We start from the raw sequence: 16631 nt of genomic DNA, 5'->3' as shown, positions 1-16631 counted from the left end.
ACAAAGGGAAAGGGACTTTTGAAGGCTCTTAAAGCTCTGTAAGGAAGGCCAGCTGACAGAAGTAGACAAGGAAGATGAACCCAGACCAGACAGTGGGTGCTGGTGGAAGTGAGGTGCAGGCTTAGGAGTGGACAAAGACAATGTCACAGACTGACACAGACTGGAGGAACAGGCAGGGCACAGGAGGGCAGAGGGAAAGGAGGAATAAACAGAAATCGAAAGTTCAGGGGGAGCTGGGTGGTTCAGTTGGTTAAGTATGTGACTTTAGCTGGAGTCATGACCTCAGGGTGCTGGGATTGGGCCTCATGGAACTCCTCTCTCAGCAGGAAGTCTGCTTGACCTTCTCCTTCGGACCCACCCCTTGCTCATATGCTCTCTTTCTTTTGCAAATAAATAAAATCTTTTTTAAAAAGAAAAAAGAAAAATCAAAAGATCAGGAAAACCCAAGCACTTTGGGAATGAGCCTTAAAGTATGAGTGAGGCTCTTGGCCTTTCTTCAAAATATCACTTGACATGTATTGAGTATTTGACTATGGGTTTTTTACTTTAAGGATTTTTTGTGGATTAAATCCACAATCAACAATTCTGTGATGGTGGTACTTTTTCATATTCCCTTTCCAAGTGAGAAAGCTGAGACACTGGGGTAATTTATCCAATTTATCATATAGCCAGGGAGAAGCAAAAGTCAGCATCTGAACCCTGGCATTCTGACTCTAGAGCCCATGATCTCAACCACCACTTAATGCTGCCTCTCTGGCAGAAAACAGGGAGAGTTACCCTGTTTTCAAGTTATATTGAAGGAGAACAGCACAGTTGGCCTGGTAGAAAGAATTCTTCCATAGTGCTCAGACCTGTTCTGGAAAGTAACAGGAGACACAAAGACTAAGTAGGTCTGATAAGCGAAATGGGAAATGGTCTGATGTTGACCAAAGAGTTAAACAGGAGTGAACACTGGGGATATCATATAGGATGAGCACAGTTTCAGTATCCTTTGAAAAGTGGTATGCCAAGGAGCCACCTCGTCTGTGTTTTGGGTGAGGGAATAGCAGGTGAGGGAGACAGGGATGTCAGAGAGAAATAAAAGAGCAAAGATGGGGCACAATCAAGGGATGCTGCATAGTGTAACAGAAGGAATATGAGATTTAGAACCGGGGATGACTGGGTTGAAACCTGGCACTTAAAAAAAAAAAAAAGAAACCTGGCACTTTCTCTTCATTTCCATGTGAACATGTGTAACATAGTTCTCTGTGTCTTTGTTTCTATACCAGTACAGTGGTTTTTTTTTTTTTTTTAACTGAGAGCATTATACATGATTAGATATATACTATATATATTATATGCTTGGCATGTGTGAGATATTCCAAAAATACTGACAATACTCATACTATGAAGTACTTAGGAACATGGTGGCAACGGTGACGAAAATCCTATAAAAGATTTTGTAACGATCAATACCTATCATAATCAGTGTCGCATAAGTTTGTCAAGCAAGACCATATAATGGTTACCCCAACATTATTCGTTGTGCATGTTATTCAACAGGCAAAATTTAGCAGTCCCTTGTTCATTTCATATTGTTAAGCCCCAAGCATGCACTAAACATCATAAAACTATTCCCTGTCACATTCTTTTTGGGGTTGGGGATAGAAAATATTTTATATGCACTTGATTAAGAAAACAAGGGTTTTTCTGTTTGCTTGTTTGTCTGGGGGGCAATCTGTTAAACATTCTTAAAAGGCTGATATTGCCACTAAATTCACTCCATCTGGTCCTGAATACCAGCTAGCTATAACTTCTGACAATGCTTTATTTCAACAATAAAATACAATCCTGTTAATCCTGTTACTAATTTATTCATTATTGTGCAAAATGAACTATCTGCAAAGAACCACTGCTTGTTTTGAAAAAGTGAACACCGCAGCTCTTTGTCCTGGCAAAAATTTCACAAGCATTGCTTCTAATCTACCGATAGGGCAAGATTAATTTCATTTTATTTCAAGCTTCTGCAGAGTTTTAATACAGCACAATCGGGTTACATGCAATTTCCTAACCAAAATCTGACTACTCTTCTTTGAAGATTAATTTAAAAACACTTAAAATAGTGCTATTCAAAGAGCAGGCAGTGGTGATAACCAATCATTTTACTGGAATCAACTGGAAGGCCTGTAAAATAGATCCACTGTCCAATCATCCATCCCCTTTGAATAACCAAGGCAGTAATTTCTCTTCAAAAAAGGAAACTGCACATGCTTTCCTTGGATAATAATGGTACAACAAAATAGTCTGATTTCCAAGATTTTGACAGTACCCAAGAGCTATCCTATTTTTGACTACGTATAAAACACGTGTCTGTAATCGTAGAATCTTAGAGTCAGAAGGTCATCTTCTCTAACATCCATCCAGTGTATGAATCTCCTTTTTATATCTCTAACAAATATAATATAATATCTGCTTGAACCTTCCAAATTATTAGACTGCACTTCCTTATATTGATGTGAAATCTCTCTATATGTAACTTCAAATTACTGCCCCTACCTCAAGCTATTGGACACTATACATACTATGTCTAATTCCTCCTCAAATCTCAAAAAGTAAAGTATAAATAGAGATTAAAGCCCAAAACAAGAAAGAATATGCCTAACTCCTTTAAAGAAGTTCAAGTTACTAAGCCAAGATAAATCCTATTTGGGATGCTAAATTTACTGTCAGATATGTGTAAAGATGTGGAATACTCTGAAAAATTAAAGAGAGAGCAAACAATCCATATTTTGAAAAGAATGGATGAGTCTGATTCCCTAAATCATAGCTCAATGAACTTAATGCCTACCCCTAGCAAAATTTAACAACAAATTATTACACAGATCAGCATTTCCCAAACAGTGCTCTCAGGAGATGACACCTATTAACTTTTCCAGCATCTTTAGAGTTCTTCAGATAACAGCTTGAGGAATTCTGACATAGATAATTCATAATCACTTAGAAGGCAATAAATACCAGGAACTACCAGGGGTTTACCATGAACAAGTCAGGCCAAAAAATTCCATTTCCTTTTCCGGTATAGCTATATGGATATACAGAGGGAATGCCATTAACATGGTATTTTGATTCCAATAAAGCCTATCTAAATTCAATAATCTGCATAAAGTAGTTCAATGAAATATGAATCTACCCAACTGAGCCTAGATTAATTCAACTTGCTTATAAGCTATATGGAATCCTCTTTCAGATGATAGGGTTATCAGTTAAATAACAAGGAAGAGGGGCACCTCAGTGGCTCAGCTGGGCATCCCACTCTTCATTTCAGCTCAGGTCATTATCTCAAAGCTGTAAGATCGAGCCCCAAGTGGGGCTTTGTGCTCAGCAGGTAGTCAGCTTGAGATTCTCTCTCCCTCTCCCTCTACCCCTTCCTCACTATCTCTCTCGCTCTCTCAAATAAGTAAAAAAAAAAAATCTTAAAGAAAAAATAACAAGGAACAAAGGAAGGGAAGAAGAGAAGAGTCTAATTTGGCCTGCTTTGTGAACCTATGCCACCTCCTGAGGATTCTTACTTTTATTTACAACTATTTGCTTACATAGCACAATCTCAAGGATCAATAACAAGCAATTGGTTAGAGATTGCCCAAAATAAATCTTTAAAAAAGAAATCAAGACAGTCTTTTTCTGTTTTTTATCATTTTGATATTCCATTTTCCTTGTTTCCCTGCAATTATACATTATGGCTTTAACTAACATCTACCGGGTATTCTTTGTTTATGTGTCTTATGATATTACGAAGCTGAAGACACAATTCTTATGTTTAAGACAGTTTGGTGCTGATAGGCACAGGAGTTAAAGACTCCAATCAAAAGAGCCAGACTTTAAAAAAAAAAAAAAAAAAAAAGAGCCAGACTTTGAAGCTAGTCAGGTGTGGGACTGAATCTAAGCTAGTGGCTATGGCGCTTCAGGCTTGTTATTAAAATCTGCCTGAGCCTCAGCGTTCTTGCCTATAAAATAGGGTTGACAACAATACCCACCGTGCACAGCTGCTATAAGTACTAGGGGGAAAAGTAACTAAGTTCTCCTTCCTAGTACTCAGTCATGAATAGAAACTCAACAAACTATAGTCATAACTGTCATTATCATCCCCAATCTTGTGTGCTTCAATTTATTCTGAACTATGTTTATATTACACATTCCAGCTTGAAGATCACTCTTTGATAGAGAAAGAGAAGCCAAATAGTTGAGTAGGTCTGCTTTTCGTCATGTTAACATTATTCCATCTGCCTCGAGCAACGAGCTTAGCCTTTACTTGTTCTTCTTGTTTTGAACACAGCTTTTTTAAAGAGCCCTTTTCTGTTGTATTTGGCATTCTCTCCAGCCTCAACTGTCTGAATTTGAGCACTGCAGATAGTTTCTTACTAGTTTTATGCCACTCTTCTGAATTTGTACTTGAGCATGTGCTTGTCTTTGGGTACATGTTCTCTTAGAATCCAAGCTCACTAAAAACTTCCTTGTTCTTAGAGTGGGCCCCTCCCTTTTTCTTCTTCATCCAAAAAAAAAAAAAAAAGTGTGATTCTACCCTCAATGATGTTCCTTTCTTTCTATGTCTCTTTCTTTCTCCCTTTTTCTCTTTTTGTAGTGCCCTCTTTTCAAGGCTCTGGACATTGAAAAATACCTACCCTTTCTCAATATTTTCCTGAAATCACCATTAACTATTTGGCTATAACCAACTCTCCTTTCTTTTGCAGTTACAAAACAATACAATCATGGTCACTCCCTCCCGAGGTTTTAATCAATTCTACTCCAGTCACAGTTGGTTAGAACGAAGTTCACAGTAATATTTCTATACCCTCACTTCCTCCATCTGTGGTTTAAAAAAAGAAAATGACAGAAAGACCCCGAGAAAGTTTAAGCCCTCATCAATGACTGTATCTTGGCTTGTGGCAATTTTGACATTTCATTAAATCTAAGTTTGTGCAGTATCACCAACTAGAAAAGTTAGGCTCTTATTCGCTTGTCTATACTCAACTATGATGGCTGTTCAGGCAGAATGAAAATGTTTTGGTGCCACTGCCAAGACAGCAAGCTGTGCTTTGAAGTTAAGTCATGACAGTTCACACTCACAATTTTTAGGGGACTAGCAACAGATGAAAGTTTATATCCCCAACTCAGTAAATGGTAGAAACCTTGCTTTTATATTCTTTTTGTTTTGTGTTTTTTTGTTATTTTTTAAAATTGAGTTATAATTGACATCTAATTTCTTACATTCTTGAATTTTCCTGTAAATCCACTGCAACTCCCAGAATCCTACCACAAGCATACAAGGAAGAATTCTAATATGTGCCATAACTGATTACCTTTAAAATGTATTTAAGAGAAACAACCCAAAAAGTAAAACACACCAAAACCAAGCAAAAACTCTGTGTGGCTATGTGTAGTAGCTAAGATTTAGCTAACAGAAATAAAGAGCAATTTTAATTATCTCGCAGTTTAATCTGTCAAAATTTTATTCTTTGTTTACTGAATGAGCAGGAATTCCCTAAGAAGAGGGTTTGTTTTTCAATAATCAGCTAAACATACTTAGGTTCCTCCAGAGGTCTGGATATTGATATATTAAGATCTCCAAGTCTGATAAGTATCACTGAGGTTAGTTACTCCCTAGTTAACTACAGGCCACAGACTAAGAATAGAAATACATATAAAAATATCTACCAGTTATTCAACTAGGGTGCATGTGCCAAAATCACTCTCTTCCTTTCCCTTATGCTCTGAACCACCAAGCAAAGTTTCTCTCAATGCTAAGGGTTCTTTAGCAAGTCAACATAAAATCGAAGAAAAGTGATTTCTTGTAAAGGCGGAAAAGTGGGTAAGATTCCTGTTTATCCTAATCAAGCACAAAGGCTAATAGTTTCACGTTTATGGTATCTTCTCAAATGAAGTTTTGGAGAATAAAGCATGCTCCAAATAGTGAAGGGCCTTCTTGCAGAGGCTCTTTTAAGCAACCAGCTTGAACAACAGAAGTTGTTCCTGAGTACTGAAGAAGGGCCCACAGTGACCCAACCCCGTGGGGCTAAATACAGGTGACCTACCTCCAAAATCCATAAGCCCTAACTGACCAGTGGGTTATGTACACCTGGACACAGGTACCAAAAAAGGGGAATTCCATATGTTCCCACACCTCCTCACCTTCCTCCTTTAAATACAAGTTCCCCACCACTGTATCAGGGCAGTCTCTGTTTTGCTGTCCTGCCCACAGCTCCCTTGTGGGATATTCAAGAAATTTCCATCTCCTTTGTTCTGCCTTGAGTGAATTCTTTCACCACCAGCACCACCTGCCTTCACCAGATGGGGAGGCTCCACACTTCTGCCTGTTAAAAAATAATTTTGCCACTAAGTCAATCCTGATGGCATGTGCTGTCCTGGGCTTCTAAAGCAAACTGTTGGTAAAACAGTAGCAGCCACCCAAAAAGATTAACCTCCAAAATGGAACCATCAGTTCTTTCTGATGCTAACTTTAGACTTGAAACTAAAATGGTTCTGGATGTTACAGTTTAATCTAGTCTGTACTACAGAGCCACAATGATGGGGAACTAGGAGAAGTAAAGAGCAGATTAAAAAAAAAAAAAAGCCCCGATGACAAGGAAAACTGGGCTTTCACAGAAAAGTATGTTGATTTGCCTTTAACTTTCAGTGTTTACTGTACGTTTAACCCTCTTTCCCTTAAGCTTAAATTTTATCAATCAGTACAACTCAGAGGCCACTTAAAATCACAATTTCCTTTTAAACATTCTTATGATATTTGCTAGCGAACACATTCCAAAAGAACAGTTACTTCTACTATGTAGAAAAGGCTTAACTGCTGAATTTAAAATGGACTACTTGCTCTTACTCACAAAGGAAGGCCTCATAGTCCTTTGTGACCCTGGGCCTTCCTCCCCTTCTCCTTGACTCAGCAGATGAGCTCAGCTTCCTCTCTCTGACCTTCCTTTTCCAAATGCTGGAGCACAGCAGGCATTTCTAGGTCAGCAAAGGAAACTATTACTACCTTCCAGGAGAACAGTATCTTCTGTGTATTCGAAGGAGTGAATAAGGACAAGGAGTCAGTAATTCACTGTACTACTCCCCATTCTCACCCTGACGAGGGCATGGCATTCATTGCCCCTTGTCTCCATTCTGCTCGTGGAGAAACCCCACCTCTACCTCTGTTAGGCTATCATCAGCCACCTGAACACAACTCAGGATGGTCCAGAGAAATTGCTTCCCCATGCCAACTCCCTGCCACATGGCTACAGCACTGTCTTCCTGCCTGTCCCATAAGCCCATGATAAAGCCACATCATCATCCTTTCCAGCCCTTTCCACAAATTCTGCCACCACTCATTTTTTCTACAGCTTTACTGATAATTAATTCACATACCATAAAATGCACCCATTTAAAATATGCGAGTCAGTGGTTTCTGGTATACTCACAGAGTTGTGCACCCATCAGTAAAATCTACTTGTAGACTATTTCATCACCCCAAAAAGAGACCTTGTACTTCCCAAATCTTCCCTGCCCCCACCTCCCCACCCTAAGCAACCAGTAATATACCCTCTGCCTCTATCGATTTGCCTATTCAGGACATTTTATATAAATATGTATGGTGTTTGTGACTGGCTTCCTTCACTTAGCAAAATGCTTTCAAGGTTCACCTACATTATAGAATATATTAGTACCTTATTCCTTTTATTGATGAATAATATTCCATTGTGTGTGTATATGACTTTTTGCTGATCTATTCAGCAGTCAATGGACATTTGGGTTGTTTCCACTTCTTGACTGTTATGAATAATGCTGCTACATACAAATCTTTATGTGAACATGTTTTCATTTCTCTTGGCCACCACTTATTTTTAGTAGACTCTCTCCTCTTTGCCTCTTCTTCTCTGACCCAAAGTCCAGGATCCTCTTTAAAAAGAAAAATATTTGGGAAAAATTCACATACACCATGGATAGAATGAAAGCAAGTATAGCCTTTTTGGAGGACAATTCACCAATATCTGTCAAACTTTTAAAGACATGTACTCTTTGATCTAGGAACTCCACTGCAAATACCTACCAAAAAATCCCTCTACAAGAAGTCCACGGGTGGCTACAAAGATGTTCCCTGAGGGTTAAGGAAAAAAAAAAAAACCTTAAAGATTGTTCAATAACAATCATGAAAAAGCAGTACACTGGATGACTATGCCACTGATTAATAATAATAAGGTAGAACTACACAGTAGTATGAAAAGCTGTCCTACATCGAGAGTTACAGAAAAATGCATGTATTAAATGAGTCCACTCACATAAAAGAGGATATAACTGTGCGTGCTTCTTTGTCCACATAAAACGTCTAGAAAGATACATGTATTTTCATGAGAATCAAAGGTTTGGGGAAGAGGGACAATTACCTTAGTATTTTATATCCTTTTTGTACAACTTGAATTCTTTCTATAAGAGTAAATGTTCAAAAAAAAAAAAGTAAATGTTCAAAAACCAACTCCCAAATCCAAACCTATATACACATTTGCACAGTCCCTGAAGTGTGTGTGTGTCCCCTCCTCGCACTGATTCAGTTTTCTGGTATTTCATGCATCTTACCCTTGCCTCTACAAACTCTGTTAAGGGTCTTTACCGAACCAAAAATTGTGCATTGGGCCTAGAAGGATGGTATCAAGAACTTGCTAGCTCACAATAAAATATTTGTTGACAGTGATTGACCATATCCAAAAGTTAATGTGATTATTTACTTGTAAAAACTTGACAAGATGATAAATAAATGGTAAATATAAGTGCTAAATGCTCATTTTATACAAGAGATTTGATCAGGATTTTTATCTATTTGGGATTTTCTCCTCATTTTTTCCAGTGTATAATCACCACCAGCCAAAGTTACCTACACAGATTACAGAAATACAAATGTGAATGTTTCAGAGCAGATCAAACTCCCAATAAATGAACCCATTCTTTAAGATTCAATTCAAATACCTGCTTCCTCCATGAAACATGTCCCTTATTCCCTCTCCCTCCCACCCCATCAGCTGGTCACTTCTACCTTATTGCTTCCACTGCACTCTCATTTTATATAGTAATTATTGTTTAAATATTTGACACCTTCCTTAGGCTGTGAATATTTCTGTCTTAATCACTGCTCCATCCGTACTGCCTTGCATAATTTGATACACATAGGAGGCGGCTAAAGAAAGATTGTTCAAACACACACGTGGGTGAGTGAAGATTAATTCTCACTCTCAGTACAAAATACTGACAAGGTTATGGAGGCTCTAACCTCTATAGCATATATCCCACTACCCTAAAGTACCAAATTTCTCCTTCCAAAGAAAACTGAAGTCTACCAATAATGACCAGAATAAAATATTTTTTAAATCTCCATCTTCATATGCCAAAAGGCAAGGGAAATCCTATGGCAGAAAATAAAGAATGATGTTTCAAATAATTAAGTGCAGAACAAATAGCAGGATTTCAGAGAAATAGGTTCTAGTCCTGTCATTAATAGCTAGATAGGCCCTTAAATTCCCCAGGTCTTCAGACTCCTCATCTAAAGAAATAGAGAGTAAAACTTTATCACTGCTAAGGCTCTCTATCAGCTCTAATACTTTAGGAGTCTATGGAAAAGAAAATAAACAGAATTCATTCTTTCTTCCATTTACTCAACAAATGTTACTGTGTACTTGTAGTGGAGGACTATGTGTTCACCAAACAAACCCATTTTGTTTTCTTCCTGATACACACATTTCATGGGCTAACTTGAAAGTAGGTGTGTCTTTGGAATAGAGTTCTGGCCAGTGAGAAATGAGTGCAAGTGAGATGCACCAACCCTAACCTGGCCCATAGAGCCTTCTGCTCAATCCTCAGGCTCATGACCTGCCCTCGCCTGCCAGCCAGAGACAGATGATCCAATAAAGGGTTCCAAGGCCATAGGGAATGTCAGGGTAACTGGATGAAAGAAGTCTGGGTCACTGAATGTCTGCATGGAGCAATGCACTCCCTCCCAAGCAGGAAATAAGCGAAGTTAAACCACTGAGATTTGGGGGTTCTTTGTTACAGCAGATGGTCTACTCTCCCTATGAAATACCTTATATACATGATCACCTTTAACCCTCCCAACAATCTGAGCAGTAGATAATACTATTTACGTTTTACTGATGAAGAAATTGAACCTCAGAGAATGGAAGCAATATGTCAAGGTCGCATAGCTTCAAAGTGACACAGGCAAGATTTGAACCTATTTGGATCTCTAACTCCAAAGTCCACCCTCTTTATTCTTGATCACACATTTGCTACCAAAGCTCCCCTACACCCCTGCTTGCTCCTGGGTACCTTGGACTTGATGCTAACAGTTCCTGCAGGTGCTACTCCAACACAAATAAACATGTTACTGAGTAGCAGTGCAGGATATGGCAAGTAGGCCTATCTAGAAACCATAGGAAATAGAAGGCCATAGCTTGGTTTTGCTGCAGTCAAGTATGGTCTTGTATCTGACTCAATTTGGCCTATGAACAATAGAAGATTAAAGTTCCCAATAAGACCAAATAACCAGAAATACCAAATCAAGAGATAACTATATCACTTTAATTCTCCCTTAAAGGAGTCAATTTGACATCATTAAGAATGACATTTAAATGCTAATTGAAAAGCAGTGTTTCCACATTTCTAGACAAGTATTTGCATGTTAATTAATTCTGAGGATAAGAAGAGCAGCTTCCAATATGAGGTGTCAGAGGAGACAGAGTTCCTTTGCAGAGGAAGATAAAAGGCTATGGCAGAGACATAATTAAATTACCTGGTTTCAAGAGTTTTAAAAAGAAATGTTATCCTTCACATTGCAAATTCATATTGCTTTTTTGTGAAGAATGCATTTTAATGAATGGACCAAAGTGTAGATTTTCAACATCAATGCCCTTTTAATGTAGTACCCTCATCACAGATCAAAATGGCTTTTACCAGAACAGTGGCTAATGAGCTCACAAAGACTGTCAATACTGGAGACAGAAGCTTAGTGCCCTAGAAGCCAATATACCATAAACACACTCTGAATTGTCACAAAGAACATCAGCTTCAATTTTTTAACATTTCTTTTTAAAGGAGTAATGCAAGTAAGTACAAACCCACAAACCACAGACTCAGAACTATGTGAAGCTGTATATTTTATAAATTAAGTTACTTCAAAAGATGATCATTTTCTCTCCCAGATTAAGAAAACTTAAGATATCTATGACTTACAGAAATGTGGTAAACTATTCATTTGTAAACCAATTATAACATTAACTTTTCTCTCTACTTGAACCCTCTAAAATTCAAAAGGTCTCCGTAAGTATTCTTTCTCCATGGCAGTCATAGTCATTTGCATAAGTTCAATAAGAATCTGTTCTTATAACAGGACATCATTGGAAATATTGGTTATTTTACCAAGGCTTTGACTGGAATGTCATATTTGAGACACACGCATAGACTCAGGTATGACCAAACAGCTTTAAGAAACTAAGGTTGAGTTTATGAAATCTGGAGCCATAAAGCCACTTGGAAATGTTGGCCTGATACCTCGCTCACAGAGTTACCAGCAGCCTTACCAGGTGAGTAAAGAATGTCACTTTCTGGCAGGTGCAGGAAACTCAGGATACTTTGATGACCTCAAGAAGAGGAATCTGCCCAAATCTATAGGTATTATAGGCATGACGGCAAATACTTGGCTTGGCTTCTGGCCTGGAAAGGCTACTAAAAGCTCAACCTAAAGATTCCTTATTAAAAATTCCAGCAAAGCAGATTCTAAAAGATCTATATTAGCAATCATTATTCTTACTGAGCTTATGTAAATAATGAGGCCAAGTTTGTTAAAAGTGGACCTTTTGCAGACAGGTCATCCTGATTTGGCTACCTCTGATTTAAAAATAAGGGTTATCATAGAGAAAAACTATGTTTCAATAACACATCTTTGTGGATGTTCAATTATAGCTTTGATCCTCTTTATATGAATGTTGTTTGCCAAACTTAGACTACTTGAGGTAAAATTCAGAGAAATAGCCTTTCTATCTCTACACAATGGCTCATGTACAAGATAATCTTTATGCTTTTTATTCTATGGAAATAATAACAGGACTCCATGGGTATATGATTATTTAAACAACAAAAATGGAATTCCCCAGCAAGTTGTATAACTCAACTAGCACGCTGACCAATTCCATATGGCTTAGGATGACAAAATTGCTCCTTTAACACCAGAGCATATCCCCCTGCATGGGTTAACTATGGACGTGAAGATAATGGATGACCCCACTTAATGATTGGATTGAATGATGTACTTGGGGATATACTTATCTCTTGAGACAAGTTTTCTTCCACTTGCAAATGATTCCCTGTAATTATAATACTGTCCAGGCTAGCCCTCAAACAAAGAGGGCTTCTTGATGGTTTTTCCCTTAGTCATATTTATCCTAAAAGTCACCTCTAAGGTACAATTGCAAACAAAGGCTACAGCCAAGCATACAATTGCCTTCATGGTTAAAAGAGCCTCAAAGCTCACTATGGGACTTGCAGGACTTTAGACAGGACAGTGATATAAAATAGGCAAAATAGTATGCTTGCTCCAAGACTCTAATAATACTTCCCAAGCAACTGGATACACTCAACAAAGAATTAAGTCAAGTCAGAGAGGGACTTCTGAAGAACCATACCACTATTGACTGTCTATTATTGCTACACCATTTGGGGTGTGAAGAGTTTCTTCATATGTTGTTTCAGCATTACAGATAATTCTCGCAAAGTGTCCCAAGTAATAGGTGACATTTGTGATCAATTAAAAAAGATAAAGATATCCAATGATCTATTTGACAAAACAGGTAACTGGAGATATTATTTAAGAAATGTAATCAAAATTTGGGGTCTAATACTTATTTTATGTTTATCCTTTTGCATGTGCTGATGAATGTACCTTTTGCTGCCCATCATGATCCCAGGGAGCATACTGTGGACCTCTTGACTGACCCCTGAAAATACTCTGATTGCTGTCCCCTCATACCATCTCTTTTTTTAGCCTGAAGAAGCCAGAGCGGTCATTGTTCCATTCCCTAACAGCAGTTAGGGTTACTATTCCAGGGGGAGGTGTGAGTTAGGGACAAACAGAGCTAGGCAGGGCTAGGTAGGGGGCCACAGAATCAGACTCATAGAAATCCCAAAAATGCTGAGGTGTAAGGAAACCAGAGAGAGGGAGCAAGCCAGACCACCCTGCCCTAGGCATGTGTGTGTGTGGGGGGGGTGGGGGGAGCAGTTATGACAGTCATCTGTGACCAAAAGAATAACCAGACCCCAAAGAAGAAGTAAGCCATTAAAGATGTTATCATCAGTCCTAATTCAAACCAAGATGACACAAGAATCTCAAGGCCACAAGTTTCCCAGTCAATTCTCAATAAAAGATTGCCACTACAAGCCCTCAGTGGCAACCCTATCGGGACCCATCTCACTTCTGAAAGCTTTCTCTGTATCCTCACTTAAAAAACTTCTAACATTTTACTCTCCTTTGTCCACCAGATTCATTCTTCGACTCTGTGAAACAAGAACCAAGCTCTCCCATTATCACTACTACACACATTATTGCTAAGATATTACTAAGTATGTAAAGGACACAGAGATTTGGAGAATAATCACAAAGTGAAATAGGGTTTTCTTTTTGCTCTTCAGCAAAGGCCCATTCAAGTAACAAAAGGATGCTGGTTAACTCATTTGTTGTACAGACTCATATTTTGTGAATATATGGGACAAAGGGTTTTACCTAAAGATTAAAAAAAAAAAAAAGATAGAAAATATGCAAAAGCTAAGAAGAAGCCACTCACAAAGACCTACAAATGGCTTACTCAATCCCACTAGCGATAAAAAATGCAAATTTAAGGAACAACGAGTTATTATTTTTTCTCATCAAACTGAAAAATATTTTTAAAAATCACTAATTCCCTAGGTTGACAAGTTTAGAAACTATTATAACAGCGGGTGAGAGCTTAAAATGGTACAATTTGCAGGGGAAGCTAAATCTCAGTGTTCCAGTTTCATAGTTTGAGAAGTTAATTATAAGGAAATAAAAAGGTATTAAAATATATATACACATGAATGTTTATAGTCATACCATTTATAACGGTGAGAAAAATAGAGATAATCTAAGTTTACAACATAAAGTTATTTATTAAATAAATTTTGACGTTACCCACAAGATCCTATAGCCATTGAAAAGAATTATAAAGCCAAATAATTAAAATATGAAACACTGAGTGAAGTAAAGACCAAATGGGAAGATCTTCCATGCATATGAACTGTAAGGCTCAATATTACAAAGAAGTCAATTCTATAGATTTGACTTTCAAAGCAATTGATCTATAAATCCAAAGAAATCTTTTTTCTTATATTACCTTTCTTAATTCAAAGCAACCTTGATCAAAATCCCTGAAGTGTTAGTAGACTCTGTGTATGTTTGTAGAAATCAATAAACTGGATCTAAGCTTTATTTGGAAATGTAAAGAACTAAAGAATATCATCAGCAGTTGGTACAAAGGGGACTTAAACTCCACTTTATTAAGCTACAGTAATCAAAACTTATATTAGCACAAAAGAAATACACCAATAGAAGAGAAGACAAATTCCAGAACTGGATCTGTGCATATACAGATATTTAATTCATGAATTATGATAACACTGCCAAGCAATGGAGAATGGATGATCTTTTTGGTAAATGCTACTTGATCAACTGGATACCAACATGCTACGAAATTAAACAAATCTAACTTCCCACCATAGACATAAATTAAATCTAAGTGAACTGTAGATCTAACTATGAAAAGTAAAACAATAAAGCTGATGTAAGATAACACAGGAGGATATATATCTTCAGGGCTCTGGGCTCGAGACAAAGCAAAGATTTCTTAAGTAGGACTCAAAAATCACTAATATTAAAGAGGAATTGGTAAATTAAATTAGAAACTTCCACTAACCTCTATTAAAAAAGAAAGAAAAGGAAACCAAGAGTAGGAGAAGATTTTTCTTGTGGGGTGGGAGTATATTTTTAACACATGTAATGAACAAAGAAACTTATATCTAGAATATATGAAGTACAAATAAATAAGAAAAAGTCTGGCAATCCTATAGAAAAAAAGGGCAAGAAACCTAAAGAAGCACTTTAAACCTCCTCCATCCCTGCCAAAGATACCCAAATGGCCAATAAATACATGAAAAAGTGTTCAACCTTATTAGTTATCAGGAAAATGCAAATTAAAATCACAAGATACTACCATACACCTATCAGATTAATCAATATAACTGACAATACCAAGTGTTGCCAAAGATATGGAGCAAGAGAAACTCACCTATGTGGGGTGTAGATAGGTGCAAGCACTTTGGCAGTATACCTTAAAGTTGAACACAAATACATCCTGGGACCCACTAACTCCATTCCTAGGCATACGAACAAACAAACAACAAGAATTAAAACCTTCTCATGTATACCAAAAGCCATGTCCAAGAATGTTCATAGCAACATTTTTCATAGTACTCCAAAACTAGAAACAACCCCAAAGGCTATCAACAACTGAGTAAGTAAATATTTTAGTATTTCATTTCAATGAAAAAATATTCAACAGCCACAGTGAATGAACAAATAATAATACTGCTTAAAAACATGGATGAAACTCACAAACAAAAGTAGAGAAAAAAGTCAAAATCAAAAAACTACATATGCTTCTTTTACATAGTTTAAAAACAGTCACTACAGTGTTAGAAGTCACAATGGCAGTTATGTCTGGTGGGGAAGAGGAGGCTGTGGAGGGCTCCTGGGGTACTACAAATGTTTCTTGACCTACGTGGGGGTTACAAAATGTGTTTGCTCTGCAATCATTTAGGATCTGTGCACTTTCCTGAACATTTGTTATACTGCCATTAAATATTTTAATCTGTATTTACTGTCTTGGAAATATGCCCATAATATATAAAATGGAAAAAAGTAGCTTAGTAAATTATATCTAATTCACCTTTTGAGACATATAGAAGCATTCTTATCTAACATATCTAGGAGTAGAAGTTAATTGCTTGATTTCAAAAGCTAGTGAAAATGAAGATTCATTAAAAAAAAACAAAAACAAAACACCACCTGCTGCCTAAAACATCTCATTTTTTCACTTAAAGCTAAGGACTTGAGTATTGCTTGCTAGAATTCCACATCATCTTTCCTGCATAAATCATATCCATAATCCATCTTCTCTATTTTCATTTTCAGTTTTGTTAACATGGAACAAAAATGTAAATACACTTGTGAAGTATTATGAATATGGAATCCTTCATGGCTTTTAACATTTCTTCTCAAATCTTTTACAGTTATTCCACCCGCTATGAATTCCAGAGCAACTATTTCAGGATCGGTCTTGATCACAATTTGCTAAAGCATTCAACCTAATTTTAGTGGAGAAAACTGCTCTATTTTTATACCCATATTTCATTGGTTTATGTAATATTTAGATTACATAATTGCAATAGTAAATGCAACTGGTATGAACAGAACTAAGAAAAAACACAAAAGACTTTTAGTAAGCATACAATTTTGGGTACACTAAAGAGACATTTGTTAGTAGAGTGCTTTT

The 16631-nt window shown here is 37.2% G+C and overlaps 1 protein-coding gene and 1 long non-coding RNA gene across 9 annotated transcripts in view; both read right to left on the bottom strand.

The window, feature by feature from the left end:
* Nucleotides 1–16631, bottom strand: part of CRADD (CARD and death domain containing adaptor protein) — a 177856-nt gene that overhangs the window by 79028 nt on the left and 82197 nt on the right. The window lies entirely within an intron of this gene.
* LOC144282322 (uncharacterized) overlaps nt 7727–16631 on the bottom strand; it is a 28202-nt gene continuing 19297 nt past the window's right edge. The window contains exons 3-4 of the long non-coding RNA XR_013350731.1: nt 15366–15453; nt 7727–7926 (exon numbers count right to left, since the gene is read on the bottom strand). This is a non-coding gene — a long non-coding RNA (uncharacterized LOC144282322). The remainder of the gene's footprint in view (nt 7927–15365; nt 15454–16631) is intronic.

Source organism: Canis aureus, chromosome 13, assembly GCF_053574225.1.
Source record: "Canis aureus isolate CA01 chromosome 13, VMU_Caureus_v.1.0, whole genome shotgun sequence".
Taxonomy (NCBI): Eukaryota; Metazoa; Chordata; class Mammalia; order Carnivora; family Canidae; genus Canis; species Canis aureus.
The sequence above is the reverse complement of the archived record's forward strand: the minus strand, read 5'-3'. Positions and strand labels throughout refer to the sequence as shown.